The following is a 14,754-nucleotide window of genomic DNA, read 5'->3' as shown; positions in this document are numbered from 1 at the left end:
GCCCTCGCGGCTGCCAAGTGGGCCCGGCCGTCAGCCGCCCGCGCCCGCGGGTGCGGCTGACGCGCGGGACCCACGGCGCCGACCGCCGCCAGCCGCGTGCGCCCGGTCCACCGTGGACCGAGCGGCTGACGCGTGGGCCCCACTTCCCGTGGACCCGGTCCGCGCGCCCGCCCCTCGGCTGACGCAATAATCCGATTTTTTAATTGAAAATTAAATGAAGAAATTCGCAAATATCCATTTAAAGAGCATATAAACTTCAAATGGCCATATCTTGGCCATTTGAACTCGGAATTGGACCGTTCAAGTCTCTAATTTTTCCTTAAGATGTAAAGAACCCATTTTTGTGCTTTGTTTCTGCTGTTATGTGGAGTTATTTAGTGTTAAAGCCTTTTTCTTTTCCGTTGGTCGTGTAGACGCTGCAGCTTCGGAAGATCCGCTCTTCGTTGAAGTCGAAGCCGTCGATTGGGAAAATGAGCAAGGCAAGACACATCATCTTGATCATATTGAATCCCAGTTTATAAAATTATGTTGATTTAAATTATTGCATTATCGCTTTATTTAAATTCCCGCGTTATCACTGTTTTACTTAGCCATGCCTATTTACCTTTGTTATGACCATATTATTATTGTTATTGTTATTATTATTACCTTGTTCACCCTAGACAAACAAAACCCCAACTAGTGGACACTTTACTCATGGTATCCCTAGTATAATTTTAGGTAGATGCTTCGCTTTAATTAGGTAACATTAGGTGGTTTTACAACTTTAGACTTGGGAATTATTTCATATCACCTGGATACTCTGGAATTGCTGGTTTATTGTGGAATTGGCTTCACACCGCCCCCTCTATTCAAAATCCCCTAAAATGGTTTTAGGCTGGGCTCGGGGTGCGTGGTTTTGATGGTAGCACCTCGGCCGTTTAAGGACCGGTCTTCGGGCCTCTGTTGCAAAGCACTACCGTACTTCCACATGTCTAGTGGGTAAGGCTTAGTTTGTGGCTCAGTCTAGTCATAAACAAAAGTACACGGATTGGAGATGGATGAAGTCGGGGTCGGTGGACATTCTCCAGGGCAAATGAAGGCTACACGAGCTGCGGCCCGGTAGTCGAGATGTCAAAAAGCACAGGGTTGGTGCCCTGCTGCGAGGGGCTCAGTTCCGTCTGCCTGTCCCGGGGGTTCCGGCCGTAGGCGGAATTGGGTCGGTACTCTTGTCTAAGGCTAGGATGGGTTGGAAACTGTGTCACGTCTTTCGTCTGTATACCGTGGTGGTATGTGGCACGTGGTTACACGTGAGAAAGATGTGTCTTGTGGGTAAAGATGTACACCTCTGATCAGAGTATAATCTATTCGAATAGCCGAGCCCTCGGATATGGGCAAGCCGAGCAATGTACCCAAGTTAGTGTTTTAATTCTTAAAACCTGCTTAACAACTAAAATATGGAATGGTTGGCCTGGGTTGGCTTAGGACGAGCTGGGACCCAGGGTCGGGTTGCCAGTTCGGTCTGAATCATCATAGGCCTTGGGTTAAGGCAGGTTCGTGTGGGTTCACGGCCTTGATTAATAATATTGGATAGTTCTAGGATCGTGTTTACAAAATGGCCTTGAGCAACTAAATGTCTTTAAATGCTGTTTACTGCAACCCTAACCCTTTATATTATAATTCCCTTGTACTCCCTTGCATTTATTCTGCATCTGTGGGTGTGTCTTGTTGAGTACGGTGGTTGTACTCAGTCTTGCTTAATTTTCCCAAGCCCAGATGAGGAGTTCCCTGAAGATGAAGGCTTTGGTGTCTAGCTCGTGCCTGCCGTCAAGTGCCTGTGGTCTTCGCCCTAGTCTTCCGCTGTTTTTCGTTGTCTTTGAGTGTGCTGGGCCTTCGTTGCCCGTGTAATAATTCTATTTACGCTTCCGCTTGTTAAACTCTGATTTGTATCAACTTTTGGTGTACCTTGCCTCCTGGGACAAGGATTAATGCACGCACGTAAGGAATGCCCGTTGGGTTATTTCCGGTCGTGACACGATTCCTCCTTCACATCCGATCCTTGGATTACCAAATTTGGTCGTTAACAGATCCCAATGCCGAACCTTGTTCATATCTTACCAAATTTGGTCGTCAACACACCGTCAATATAATCAAAATAAAGGAGAACTAGCTATGCTTTCAATGTAGAGATTTCTTGTACTTGGAATTATATTCGTTCGTAGAGATTTCTACACAAATGGAGGAGAATCGATGGAAAATAATCAAATGATCAATCATCGTCCGTCGAGTGGCAACATTTTGGATTGATGGGCTTACAAAACCAAGTTAACATGTGTAAACAAGCCCAACTACCAAGCCACGAGGAATAAAGCCCAACAAGGAGGAACTAGGCCAAGTATGGAGGTCGGCTGGGCCAGCCTAGGTTCGGCCGAACCCTGGCTGCGTCGGCTCAGCTCGGCTCTCCACGTGGGCGTCCAGGATTGCTCCTCAATGACGGTTACGGGGCATTTCCGACCATTCCATCTACCATCATCGTCATACTCAAGCTATAAATAGGCTTCACCTCCTCCACTCCTTCACACACTCAAGCAAGAAGCTTTTGATCTCTCTCTCAAGTTTAGTTTAGTAGTCTAGAGCTAGTGGAGTAGAATAGAAAAGTTTGCTTAGTCCTCGAGTCTTCAGGAGATTTCGGGTATGGCTCTAGCAGCTTTTCTCTCTTCTTTTGTAAGACTTATCAAATTAATAGAATATTATTCTTTATACATCTTCGGTATTTTACTTCATTTATATTATTTGAGTACCGGCATTACTTTATATTTGTCTCTATATAATTGTGTTCCTAACTTACCAGAGAGGTGCAATGGTGTGGATTTAATGTTCATGCAAATGATTGCTCTATGTCATGTAAGCATGTAGTATTTAATCATGTAAGCATGGTGCTTAGATTATCAAGTATCATTATCTGGGCATATATGCTGCAGGACAGTAGAGGTGGGCCGCTGATGGTGACAGCTCAGTACGGGTATTCCTCCACGTTATTATATATTCCTAAGACGCTTTCGTGGTGTGGGTACTCCTCCGTATTCATTCCCGGTTGGATGCCCATGACAGGTTGTCATAATTAAGGAACTCGGCAATCAGGGGTGGTATCTCGAAACACCAAGAGGGCACTGTTAGGGGGTATTGGTTGCATAGCTGTATACTAGCAAGTGCAAACTAAAGATGCATGTATATTAGCAAGTGTAAACTAAAGATACATGTATACTAGAAGTATTGGAATAAATTCTTTTCTTATTCTTTCCCCCACATAGCCTATGTTTATTTATTGAGAGAATCTGAGTTCTTCTTACTTCATATCATTCTACCCCATATAAATGAATTAACCCCTGCTTAGAATTTAATATATACAAGTAATATATAAATTATTAGCATGGTTCTCTCTTGCCAATCTTCCCTTGGGATTAAATAAATACGATACCTTGGGATACTTCTGGGTGAAATGCTATAATTGTATATTCGTACTCTTGCAGATTACATCTGTAACCATAATATACCAGGATTATTTATGCGCCATTGTTGGAAATTATATTTCTAGTATTGTCGTTAAGAAATACCAACACTGGACAGGGATTTATTATACACATTATGCCTTAAATTTGGGTTAGGTAATTGCTAGGCGTGACAGTAGGGTTGGTGTGCTGAGGTGCAATGGTGATCCATAGTCCTTGGAGCATGTGCCGCAATGCGATGGTGACTGAAAAACCAGGTCGTGGCAGGTCTCACGTGTTGAGTACGCCACGGAGTGCGGGATTAAAAGCGTATATCCACTGTAGTGTGAGTAAAACTAATCTATTCGAATAGTCGTGCTCGCAGCTAATGAGCACCAGGACTTGTACTACTGATGTGACCATGGCTACTACGGATACATCCGTTGCTCACATCATGGATGAACAACAAGATATCAAGTTCGAGTCCTCCAAGTGCCAAAATCCAATTCGGCCACCTGCTACACTGCTGACTTCAAACGGCCGCCGAAGCTCCATACGACCTCCGTTTTCAGCCCGTGAGTACTTGATGGAAAGCTCTCGGAGTCCTCTTTCCAATGCATCAAGCCTCATTGCCAAATTCCATCTCAGTCGGCAGCAACTGAAGAAAAAAGGTGCTGCGACACCTGTAATGGGCCTGTGGGCTTGTAACTTCATTTGGGACCCCGGCCCAGGTGGGGCCCATGTGGGGTGCGCCCCAAGCTGGTGGAGCACGACCCTAGGCACCCCTAGGTCGTCCTCCCACCCCTATATATAGCTAGTTACCCCTTCAGGGTTTCTCGGGGGTTTTGTTAGATTAAAGTTTAGCCATTGCTACTTGCTTGCAGCGCGCGTGTCGGCTAGACCGTCCGTCTGCTTGTTCTTCGGAACCCCAACTTATCATTTGTATTAAATTCCTATTTGCAATATCAGATTGCTTTTATCTTGTTCTTGCTTGTTTCTTCGATTTGCTTGCAGGAATAGGGTTGATCTGCACCGGCAAGATCAGCAACCCACGGAGAGGTGTATCGATCGCTAAGGCGCAACACAACGTCTCGTACGGTTGTAGTCGGATCGTCAACGTTTCTCCTAAATCGTAGTTATCACAACTCACCGAAAGATCGGGCCAACAACAGCCTTGAGTGTCGAGAGGAACTCAGGGTTCATCAGGTGGTATCAGAGCTTTCGTTGCTCGGTGAGTTTTTTATCTTCCTATAACCAGAAAATAGCCATACAAAAAAATTCGTATCATTTACCTAGCCATATTGTGCCATTGCATTGTTCTTTTCAGTTTTTGCTTTGTTGAATTTTGTGTTGCATCGTCATGTCGTGTTGCTGGTCTTAGCGGCTAGTTCGTTTAGAGTTTCGAGTTCTGGTAACGTTTTGTACCACAGTCGTCGCTGCCACCGTGTCTCTGTTGTTGTCGGGACCTACGAAAACGGAATCGGCTCGCTGCCACGGTTCTATTTTTGTAGTTTTCAGAAGTTTCTGTCGATTAGTTTTGGAGTTCTTGAGTTGCATCTAGAGTTTGCCGATCCTTGTGTGTGTTTGTTTTGGCCGTGCCTGTGTCGTGCTGTAACATACCCGAAATTTTAGGACTTAAAATTTCTTGTCAAAATAGTTAGAGGTTAACTTCTCCAATTTTGAGAGAGAGCCAAAAATTTCCATTTTAATTTAGGTGAAGATCAACTTAAACCATTGCATGATTAAAATTTGAGAACAAAATAAAATCTTTTCATTCCCAACATTAGACTAGAAATGTCACCAAGCATACATGTACATAATGCATGCCTAGGCTCGAGTTCTTTGTGCATTTGGAGTTTTGGTCTTGCATTCCATAATAGATCCCATGAGCATAATCTAAAAGAATTACTTCACTAAACAAACCTATAGTTAATCTGTTAATCTTGGGTGATAACATGTGGACTTAATATTAAACTCAAATATCATCTTCTCAGTCTAAAAGAAATTTAATGTAATCCCTATAATAATATTAGATGCAATTATGAAGTGGGAATACATATACAAACAAAGGTCATCCTAATTCTCTAAAATATTTTGTGCAAGATAAAATCATGGAAAAATTTATGTGGACAGTGATTAGCACAAACTTATCCTCTGTAATTTTGGTAACATGTTAACACTCAAGTTGAAATCTCAAATTAATCGGTCGAAGCAGACAACTAAAAGAAATCAAATTAAATTTAATCGGCTAAAACCATATTTCATCCAAAAGTACATTTAACTGCACATAAGTGAACATGGGAAATAATTTATTCAAATACTAGATTAGTTATCATGAATAAATGTATTTTTTCTAGATTTTTCCTCCTCTGTTTATGCCTCCTAAAAATTCAATCTAACTTTCTAATAGCCCATCTTTGTTTAATTTCTGTGAGCAGTCCACCCATTATTTTTGAGTGCAACCAAAGAAAATGGAATCTAGGTGTAATCATCTACCACCAGTAAAATCTACACTAATTCTTCTGGTCTACACATTAAGTTATGTAGTTACAAAGTTAGAGGAGAAAATAATTCCGAAAATTAATCTAAAAATCAAGTTTACCAGTCTTCTACCCATATCTCTCTCCCTGGCCTAGTTTCCATCGAGTTGGCCCCACTTGTCAGTGCCTTAGGCTAGGTTCAGCCCTGTCCAACACTTCCTCCTTCTACACCTCTCTCTTGCCTAGTGGGACCCCATTGTCAGCCTCACATCCCTCTCCACACGGGCCCACGACTCAGACCCCGCGCGCCACGCGTGTGAGCACGCGTTGAGCGCGGAAGAGGGCGAGCTCCTCCTCCCCATCTCCGCCGGCGACCGTACTTAACCCGACCGGCCGACCAACTCTCACTCTCTCTCGCCCCTGTCTCGTTTCGCGGAAGAACCGAGGTACCCCGCCTCGGATTCGCCGGGAACGGGGGTGCCAACTCTGGCGCCGGTGAGAGAAGTCCTCGACGCCGTCGCAATCCGGTGAGCTCCATTTCCGTTCAATAAGCGTTCTGTATTTCCCTCTCAATGCCGTCTCTAACGCCACCAAGAACGCCTCTTTTGGTGCAGCCAATCTCCGGGAACGCGACCGCATCAACTCGGAACACCGTCGCGCTCTGGACGCCGCTGCTTCGCCTTTGCTCGTCGCCCAGCTTCCACGGTTCGTGACAAGCTGAGCCACTTCGCCACGAGCTTCATCAACCTCTGTAGATCAAGAATCCCGAAGGAATCGACGCGAGGTGGACCACGGTGGGAGATCCTCTTCTTTTTCTTCCAACTCTGGCCGCCGACGCCATTCCTTTCTTTCTCCTTCTCTGGTGAGCTTCGGCGCAATCTTTTTCGCCTAGAGCTACCTTGTGCTGATCTAAACCGAAGCATGCACCCTCTATATGCAGTAGAAGCCCGGGAGTACACCGTCGACGACGACCGTAGCAGTTGCGCCGTCGCCGAACCAGTACACCGTCGCCAAGACTTCGCCGAGCCGCGTTTGATTCTTGGTGAGCCTCCTAGTAGTCCCTAGAGTCCTTATCGTACGCATGCACGATTAAATCGAGCCTCAAAACCCACATGCATGTGCAAGCCGAGCTGAGCCACCGCCTCTAACACCCTAACAGCCGCTATAGAGCACCAAATCTTGCCAGAAAGCCACCAATAGGTTCGCACGGTTGTTCTCTACACTTTTTGTTTTGGGAGCTTAAGCTGAATCGCCGTTGTTCGCCACTGGTGATGCTGTGAAGCTCGCGGCTGTGCTGCTGCTCTGCTCTGTCCAAAGCAAGGGCATGGCTTTTGAAATTTAAAGACTCCCAGGGATGTATTAACAACTGGAATAGTCACTTACAAGTAGGACCAGTAATAATCTGTAAATAAACTAAAACTCAAGCATCGTTTTGCATACAAACCTAAAACTAGGGGACTACGGGATCTATTTCCCGAGAAACCAGGGGTTTTTGCGCAAAATGTTAGTAACTGACATATGGGCCTAGGACTGCGGGTTGATTCCTAGAAAACTCAAGGGCCTTTGTGCATATTGGTCCCTCACAGCCATGTGGACCCATCCTTTAAAATCTGAAGAAAAATTAGGAAAATGCCCAAACAAATATATGTTTAACAGAAAAATGCACAAAGTTGTAAAATCTATATAAAATCAAATATAGCTCATTTTGAAGTGATTCCAGTTGCTGTAGATTCTTGAAGTTATGAACTTTATTCCAGGAATATAAAACTTGACACTCACTGTACAAATAATGTCTCTAAGATTTATCTAAGATAAGTCATGCATAAAACATGTACAAACTTATAAAATACATAGAAAATTCATTTCAACTCATTTTGAAACAAACTCAAAAACTGCAGATTCATCATCAGACACTCTCTGATTAGGTTAAATAAAAGTAATGACTTACTTTGCATCAAATGCCTCTAAAACTATTATCTCTATAATGATTAGTTTTAGATAAGCTAAACTTTAGAAATTCATGTAGAACCCAATTTAGCTTCAATTTGAATAAACTTAAGTTATGTAGGATCACTAAAACATGTATTTCCAAGTTATGAAATAAGATTATATACTTGCTGTGTAGTAAAAGTCTCTAAATATTCATATAAGGATTTACTAACATAGAGCAGCCATTAATTTGTAAAACTTGTAGAAAATTTATTTTTAGTCCAAATGAAATGAACAAAGTTTCTATAGAACCAGCAAATAGTTATCTTCAACATAGTAAAATAAAATTTGTCACCTTTTGTAGAGAACATTGATCAAAACCTTAACTTAGTGAAATAAGAATTTAAACACATAGGGTTGTTTAAGTAATACATAAACATGTATAAGTATATATATACACTTTAGGTCTAATTAAACCTAAATAAAAACTTGATTGACCAGTGAAGCCATAGTTCCATTCCCATCCACTAAAATTAGAAGAACTTAGCTCATATAACAATTTCTAGGTTAATATAATATATTGCTAGTTTAGATTAGAGCATCTCTAGTTTATAAAATATGAACCATAGTAGTAAAGACCATAAACATGTGAACTAAAAATATTTTAGTTAAGCGAATTATTCCTTTTATTCAACTTAAACAGGAAGTAGCATGTTCTGAACCTATAACTCAAAAGTCATGAACATATAAAACACTATATGCCTAAAACACGTTGTAACTTGTAAAATCTATAAGAAAATCATTATAATTCCAAAAATTGTGAAACCAAATGTGTTAGTCTTAGAAAACACATCTCCACACCCCTGTGAAGTCTAATCTAATAAAAATCACTTTACAAAAGTATTTCATAACACTACCTAAGACTATACTATTGTAAACCGATAAAACTTCTAAAATTCATAACTCCCAAATGGAATAAAATAAAATAGGAATTATTTCACCTAAATTCATTTTAGATCATTTCCAACCCACTGTGCATAAATCATGCATTTTAGAGCATTTTGGATTTTCAGCTCTTTCGGTGTTTAATTGCATATCGTGTCCTTTATCTAGATAATTGCATAATCGGTGAAGAAGTGGATTAGGTGCTAACAATTCTCTAATCAAGGCAAGTTTTCTCCTCCCATCCTTTGAACACATTGAATCCCATGATTTGAGGAATGAAAATATTTGTTTGCAAAGTTGCATGTGAACTTAGACTATATCGGTATTTGAAATTGGGTTAAGGTAGTTATGACCTATTTGCTGCATATTCCACCTTGAATAATTGATCCTCTTGCTGTTTGAACCCCTAGAAATGATTAGAGTACATTCATTGTGCTCAAATGGGTTTATATATGCTCTATGTGCAACTACTTGCTTAGCCATGCTTAGAAATATGCAAATGCTCATTCCATCTATAATTAAAATGTGAATTTTGATACATGAACCCTTGCTGGAATAAAATGAATATGATGGGTATTTGCGAACTAAAATGTGTAAAATGTGATTTTATACTTGGGCGGCAAGTGGTGTGCATATGGTGTTAGTTGCATACCGATAGGGGAAGTGTTTGCCCAAGCCCATAAGGACCGAACTTGTGTCACCCATTTAAAGTTATCCGTACATCCACATGTGCTAGTATGGGATGGCCTAAGCTGATTAATCTATTTAGGACTAGCCTTACATTCTGGTAGGCCGGTGTGTATGAGTTAGTCGATAATTCTGAGGAATTAGTCGATGATTCAGAGGAACTTCCTATTTGCCCCGACGTGGTAGTTTAGGTGACTAAGTCTGTCCAATACAACGGTATTGTGCCACGTGGTGGGTTCCCATCGTGTCCGCCACCACGGCGTTAAGTTTAAGGCGTGGGCCCGCCACTTAACGGTTCTAGGTATATTCCAAGTATGCCTAGGATGGAGGAACACGTATCGTGCTGGTGCAAGGCTAGGCTCTAAGTAGTGTAAAGGCTTCGTTATGACCTCTAGATCACATGCAACATGAAGAGTGTGGTGGAGTCTTGCAAACTCAAAACAAACTAGAGAGTTCATATCATGTGGGTAAAGCTGTACAAACTCTGCAGAGTTCTTTAAACTAATCGATTAGCCGTGCTCACGGTCATGAGCGCTTTGGTGATGTGTCATGAGTATAGACTATGTTTTAAAAATGTGATCATGTGACATTGGTTTGAAATTGATAAATGTGTTGAGTTGTGTATGTGGTGATACATTATGACTTATTGTTAAGTATGGCAATAAGAGATTGTTTATGATGGAATTATGAAGAAGTTAATAATGAAACTTAAAACTTGTCTTTGTTAATTGAAGCATCAACTCCTTTACAAAAGAATTGCAAAACAAAACTTGCTTTATGCTGAAATTGAACTACATATTGCCTTCCTTTGAATATATGCTTTACATGTAGTATAGTAGGATTGACTTGTGCTTGCCAGTACATTAACTTGTTTAATGTACTGACTCTTGCTGTTGATATAACCTTTTGTTTGCAGGTTTAGTCTTAGTCTTTGAGTGATGCGGGTTCCGATTGCTTCTTCTAGGATGAGAACTTAATGGGGTATACCCCTAGTCGGTGTGCTTGTGATTGGGTAGTCAAGCTTCCGCTGTTCTCTAATAAGTCTATTTGGCCGGTCGGCCATGTAATTATTAAGTTGTTGTAAGTCTTAAGTTTCTTTCATCTTAGTTGTGTTTGCTATGTGTAATCATGCTTGAGATGAAAGTGTGAATCTAGTGCACATCCTGGGAACTAGATTCACATGAGTATGAGTTAGGAATATTTGAGAGGTTGTAGATCTTTAGCCATTTTTGTCAAGTCTCCTGAATGTGTAACACATCTGGTCGCCGCCTTCGAGTGGTTTGACGGGCACATCTCAGGCTGAAGTTGACTGGCAGGCTAAGGGACCAGCAATGTCTCCAATATTCCTCTCTCGAGGCGTCGGATGTTTCATTATGCTTGTTTGATGACTTGAATTATTCACTTCATCTCAAATATAATGGAAGGTCCGGAGAGTCTACGACAGCATGGTATCAGAGCAAATACCGACTACAGGAGCCCCTTAAGTTGTCACTTAGAATTGCTTCTTAAAAATTATTTTGAGTGCTATGCTCTCAGTTACAAATTATTTGCAAAAATCATGTTCAATCTTATATCTCATCCCTCTTTAGAGATTATTTTACTTTATGTCTCATGTTTTGATTTTAAAACTCTTATCTTGCTCTATAGGACCGAAACATTTTGGAAATACTACTCTTGTTGAATTTTATTTGAAATCACTTAATAATCACAGCAAAACAGTAACATAGTGTTTTGAAAAGTTTTGAAATCCTTTTGCAAACTACTCCTATGTATTAGCATGGATTTCTAAAATATCGGGTTAAACATAGCCCCTAGAAAATGGGTTTTGAAAGTGAGTCGATAAAACTTAAAACTTGCTAGACAATATAGGAATTCCATCTCCCTATGTTATCTCTGAACCAAAATGAATTTGGTGGGATTTTGTACTTTCCTCTCCCGATATTTCAAAATTTTACCGGTATGACCTAAAGCGTGCAGTTGGGTATAGAATAGAATTTGCTGTGCTTAACCCTCTAGATTGTTTGCTTAGATGGACCACCCAAAATTTATCTAGCCTCTGGACCACCCTAACATAATATGACTAAAATGGTGATAAAATTTATACAACCTAAAACTTGATTAAAGTTTCATTTTGTGCCGGTTGTTCTTTTTCTGGAATCTTGAGTCAGTCTGCTTGTTAATTTTGTCTAGACTAAACCGTAGGTGATAAACCTGAGAATTTTTACATGCATCATGTAGACTAACCCAGTAAGCATCATGAATTTTGGCATAATTTTTAGACCCCTGCATCATAGTGAAACAATCTAGATAGTTAGTATAATCATATTCTGGAAATTGGTAGTAGCTGCATTCATCTTTTCATGTAGCCCAAACCATAATTGATTAAATATGCATCTTTTTACAGTAGTTTTCATACATAACCTGTAGGCTCCACGAATTTTGGTTGAATTTTTGAGTCATTGCATCATGGCATAAAAATTCATATAATACTGTATAGTTCTGTCCTGAAATCTGTAGGTTGTCAGTTTCACAAATTTGTGTAGCCTAAACTACAAATGATAAAGTCATGATTCCTTCAGGGTAGTTCCTAATCTAACCCATCTATCTCTCTGATTTTTGTCAAAATTTTTGTATCTTTAGAGCTAGACCTAAAAATTTGATTAAGACAGTAAAGTGATGAATTCCAGCACCTAGCACTCATGTCAGATTAGCTCCTACCTTCTGAAATTTGTTAAAAAAAAAAAACCTAGTGCAAAAAAATTTTTTTTATTTTAATTTAAGGGGGATAGTAAGCCATATTTGTATCAAAACCAAAGATAAAATTTTTAACCTTGCATAATTCTTCTTAGACCTAAAATAGAAATCCCATTCTAGTAAGCCCTGTACCGTTAATATGACCAGAATTAATGATTAGAGGTCTATATAACCATAGGTTGTTAAAAAATGTGTGTCGACCTTAATAATAACAGTAAGGAAAACCTTTAATTTGTAAGTGCTTAATTTTTAGAGGTTTTTTTGGCTAATCCCTGTTCAAAATTTTATTCTTATAGATGCCTACCATGTACACACCGTACTGCTATTGCCGTGGGTTCACCTGGAACTCAACTCAGCATGTGCTATGGCTTATGCTTCAGTACGCCCGATTCACCTATCCACCTGAGTATCATATCCTCAAGAAACCTATTGGAACATCCCAAACCGCAGTCATGGTTCGTGTAAGCATTCGGGGTAGAACTCCACTAGAGAAAGACCTTCAATATACTGGTTATGGGTGGGATATTAAGTCCGCTTTGCAAAACTGTGCTTATGTTGCTATCATCCGCCTTCGCTATGAGCTACCTGAGATAGAAGAATTTTACTGCTACGTTCCATCCTTAACTGAGGGAGCTCAACACACTACCTACCCAGGGTTAGCTGAAATAGGTGTAGGACTACATACCCCATACCTCCAACTTGCAAACTTTGTGCGCTCACTAGATATGCTTTATCACTCAACCTTTGCTGAGCTGCAACGCGTCCGCACCAGGGTAGCCACTTTAGAAAGAAGCATTATGCCAAGGTATCGCCAGGGACATTATACACCGGAGTTCATGTTTGGTGAGGATGCCATGCTTGCACCAGCAGAAGATATTCCACCACCTGTTGGAATGTATATTGAAAGAAACCCACCTTCGCGCGTCGATGTCAGGACTGCTTATCCTCCACTTGGAACTACTGGACCGTATGGACCGCCAGAGTATGTTCAATGGTATGGTCGAGTCTTCAAGCTGAGGATGAGAGACTAAGCAATAGTCCTATCTAACCTCTACTGCCACGATGGTATGACTTAAGGACAAGCTTAAGGAATACGCTAGGTATATGGTGGCCCATTTTGGAAGAAAATCATGGTATGTAATATATGTAATATGGCTGCCATGTACTCCATTTATATAAGAACTTGTTGGATGGATGTAATAGTAACTAAGAACTCGTTTGTCCTTAATTTAGTAACCTCTGTGCTTGCTGTTCAGAACTTTGGAAAATCTGTAAACATAAGTTCATCTAAGTTAGAAATCTGGTTATAAGCTCCTGTTAATATGAACCAACATTTATCTTGTTAGAACTAACTTATCTAGTGTCATTTTTAACTAACTATCTAAGCTTCCATAAACCCACAACTGAGTAGAACTTGCCACTCACCCGCGAAATAAAAGTTTCCAAATGTTTTATGGTAGAAAGTCTATCATACAACTTAAAGAAAGACACTAACAAAGACACTAACAGTTGTCAATCTGTCAATCCTCAGGAGATAGTCATAACTTAAGCCAACCCTACCCAAATCTCGGGGACGAGATTTATTTTAAGGGGGATAGACTGTAACATACCCGAAATTTTAGGACTTAAAATTTCTTGTCAAAATAGTTAGAGGTTAACTTCTCCAATTTTGAGAGAGAGCCAAAAATTTCCATTTTAATTTAGGTGAAGATCAACTTAAACCATTGCATGATTAAAATTTGAGAACAAAATAAAATCTTTTCATTCCCAACATTAGACTAGAAATGTCACCAAGCATACATGTACATAATGCATGCCTAGGCTCGAGTTCTTTGTGCATTTGGAGTTTTGGTCTTGCATTCCATAATAGATCCCATGAGCATAATCTAAAAGAATTACTTCACTAAACAAACCTATAGTTAATCTGTTAATCTTGGGTGATAACATGTGGACTTAATATTAAACTCAAATATCATCTTCTCAGTCTAAAAGAAATTTAATGTAATCCCTATAATAATATTAGATGCAATTATGAAGTGGGAATACATATACAAACAAAGGTCATCCTAATTCTCTAAAATATTTTGTGCAAGATAAAATCATGGAAAAATTTATGTGGACAGTGATTAGCACAAACTTATCCTCTGTAATTTTGGTAACATGTTAACACTCAAGTTGAAATCTCAAATTAATCGGTCGAAGCAGACAACTAAAAGAAATCAAATTAAATTTAATCGGCTAAAACCATATTTCATCCAAAAGTACATTTAACTGCACATAAGTGAACATGGGAAATAATTTATTCAAATACTAGATTAGTTATCATGAATAAATGTAATTTTTCTAGATTTTTCCTCCTCTGTTTAAGCCTCCTAAAAATTCAATCTAGCTTTCTAATAGCCCATCTTTGTTTAATTTCTGTGAGCAGTCCACCCATTATTTTTGAGTGCAACCAAAGAAAATGGAATCTAGGTGTAATCATCTACCACCAG

General features: G+C 40.0%; 1 long non-coding RNA gene across 1 annotated transcript; it reads left to right on the top strand.

The window, feature by feature from the left end:
- The first annotated feature begins 6,668 nt into the window (after window positions 1–6,668).
- On the top strand, window positions 6,669–9,044 carry LOC112938794 (uncharacterized). Its single transcript, XR_003242117.2, has 3 exons — window positions 6,669–6,809; window positions 6,888–6,989; window positions 8,990–9,044. It is a non-coding gene; the product is annotated as an uncharacterized lncRNA (long non-coding RNA).
- Window positions 9,045–14,754: the final 5,710 nt, after the last annotated feature.

Source organism: Oryza sativa, chromosome 4 (assembly GCF_034140825.1).
Source record: "Oryza sativa Japonica Group chromosome 4, ASM3414082v1".
Lineage (NCBI taxonomy): Eukaryota > Viridiplantae > Streptophyta > Magnoliopsida > Poales > Poaceae > Oryza > Oryza sativa.
This window is presented reverse-complemented; position numbering and strand designations above follow the sequence as displayed.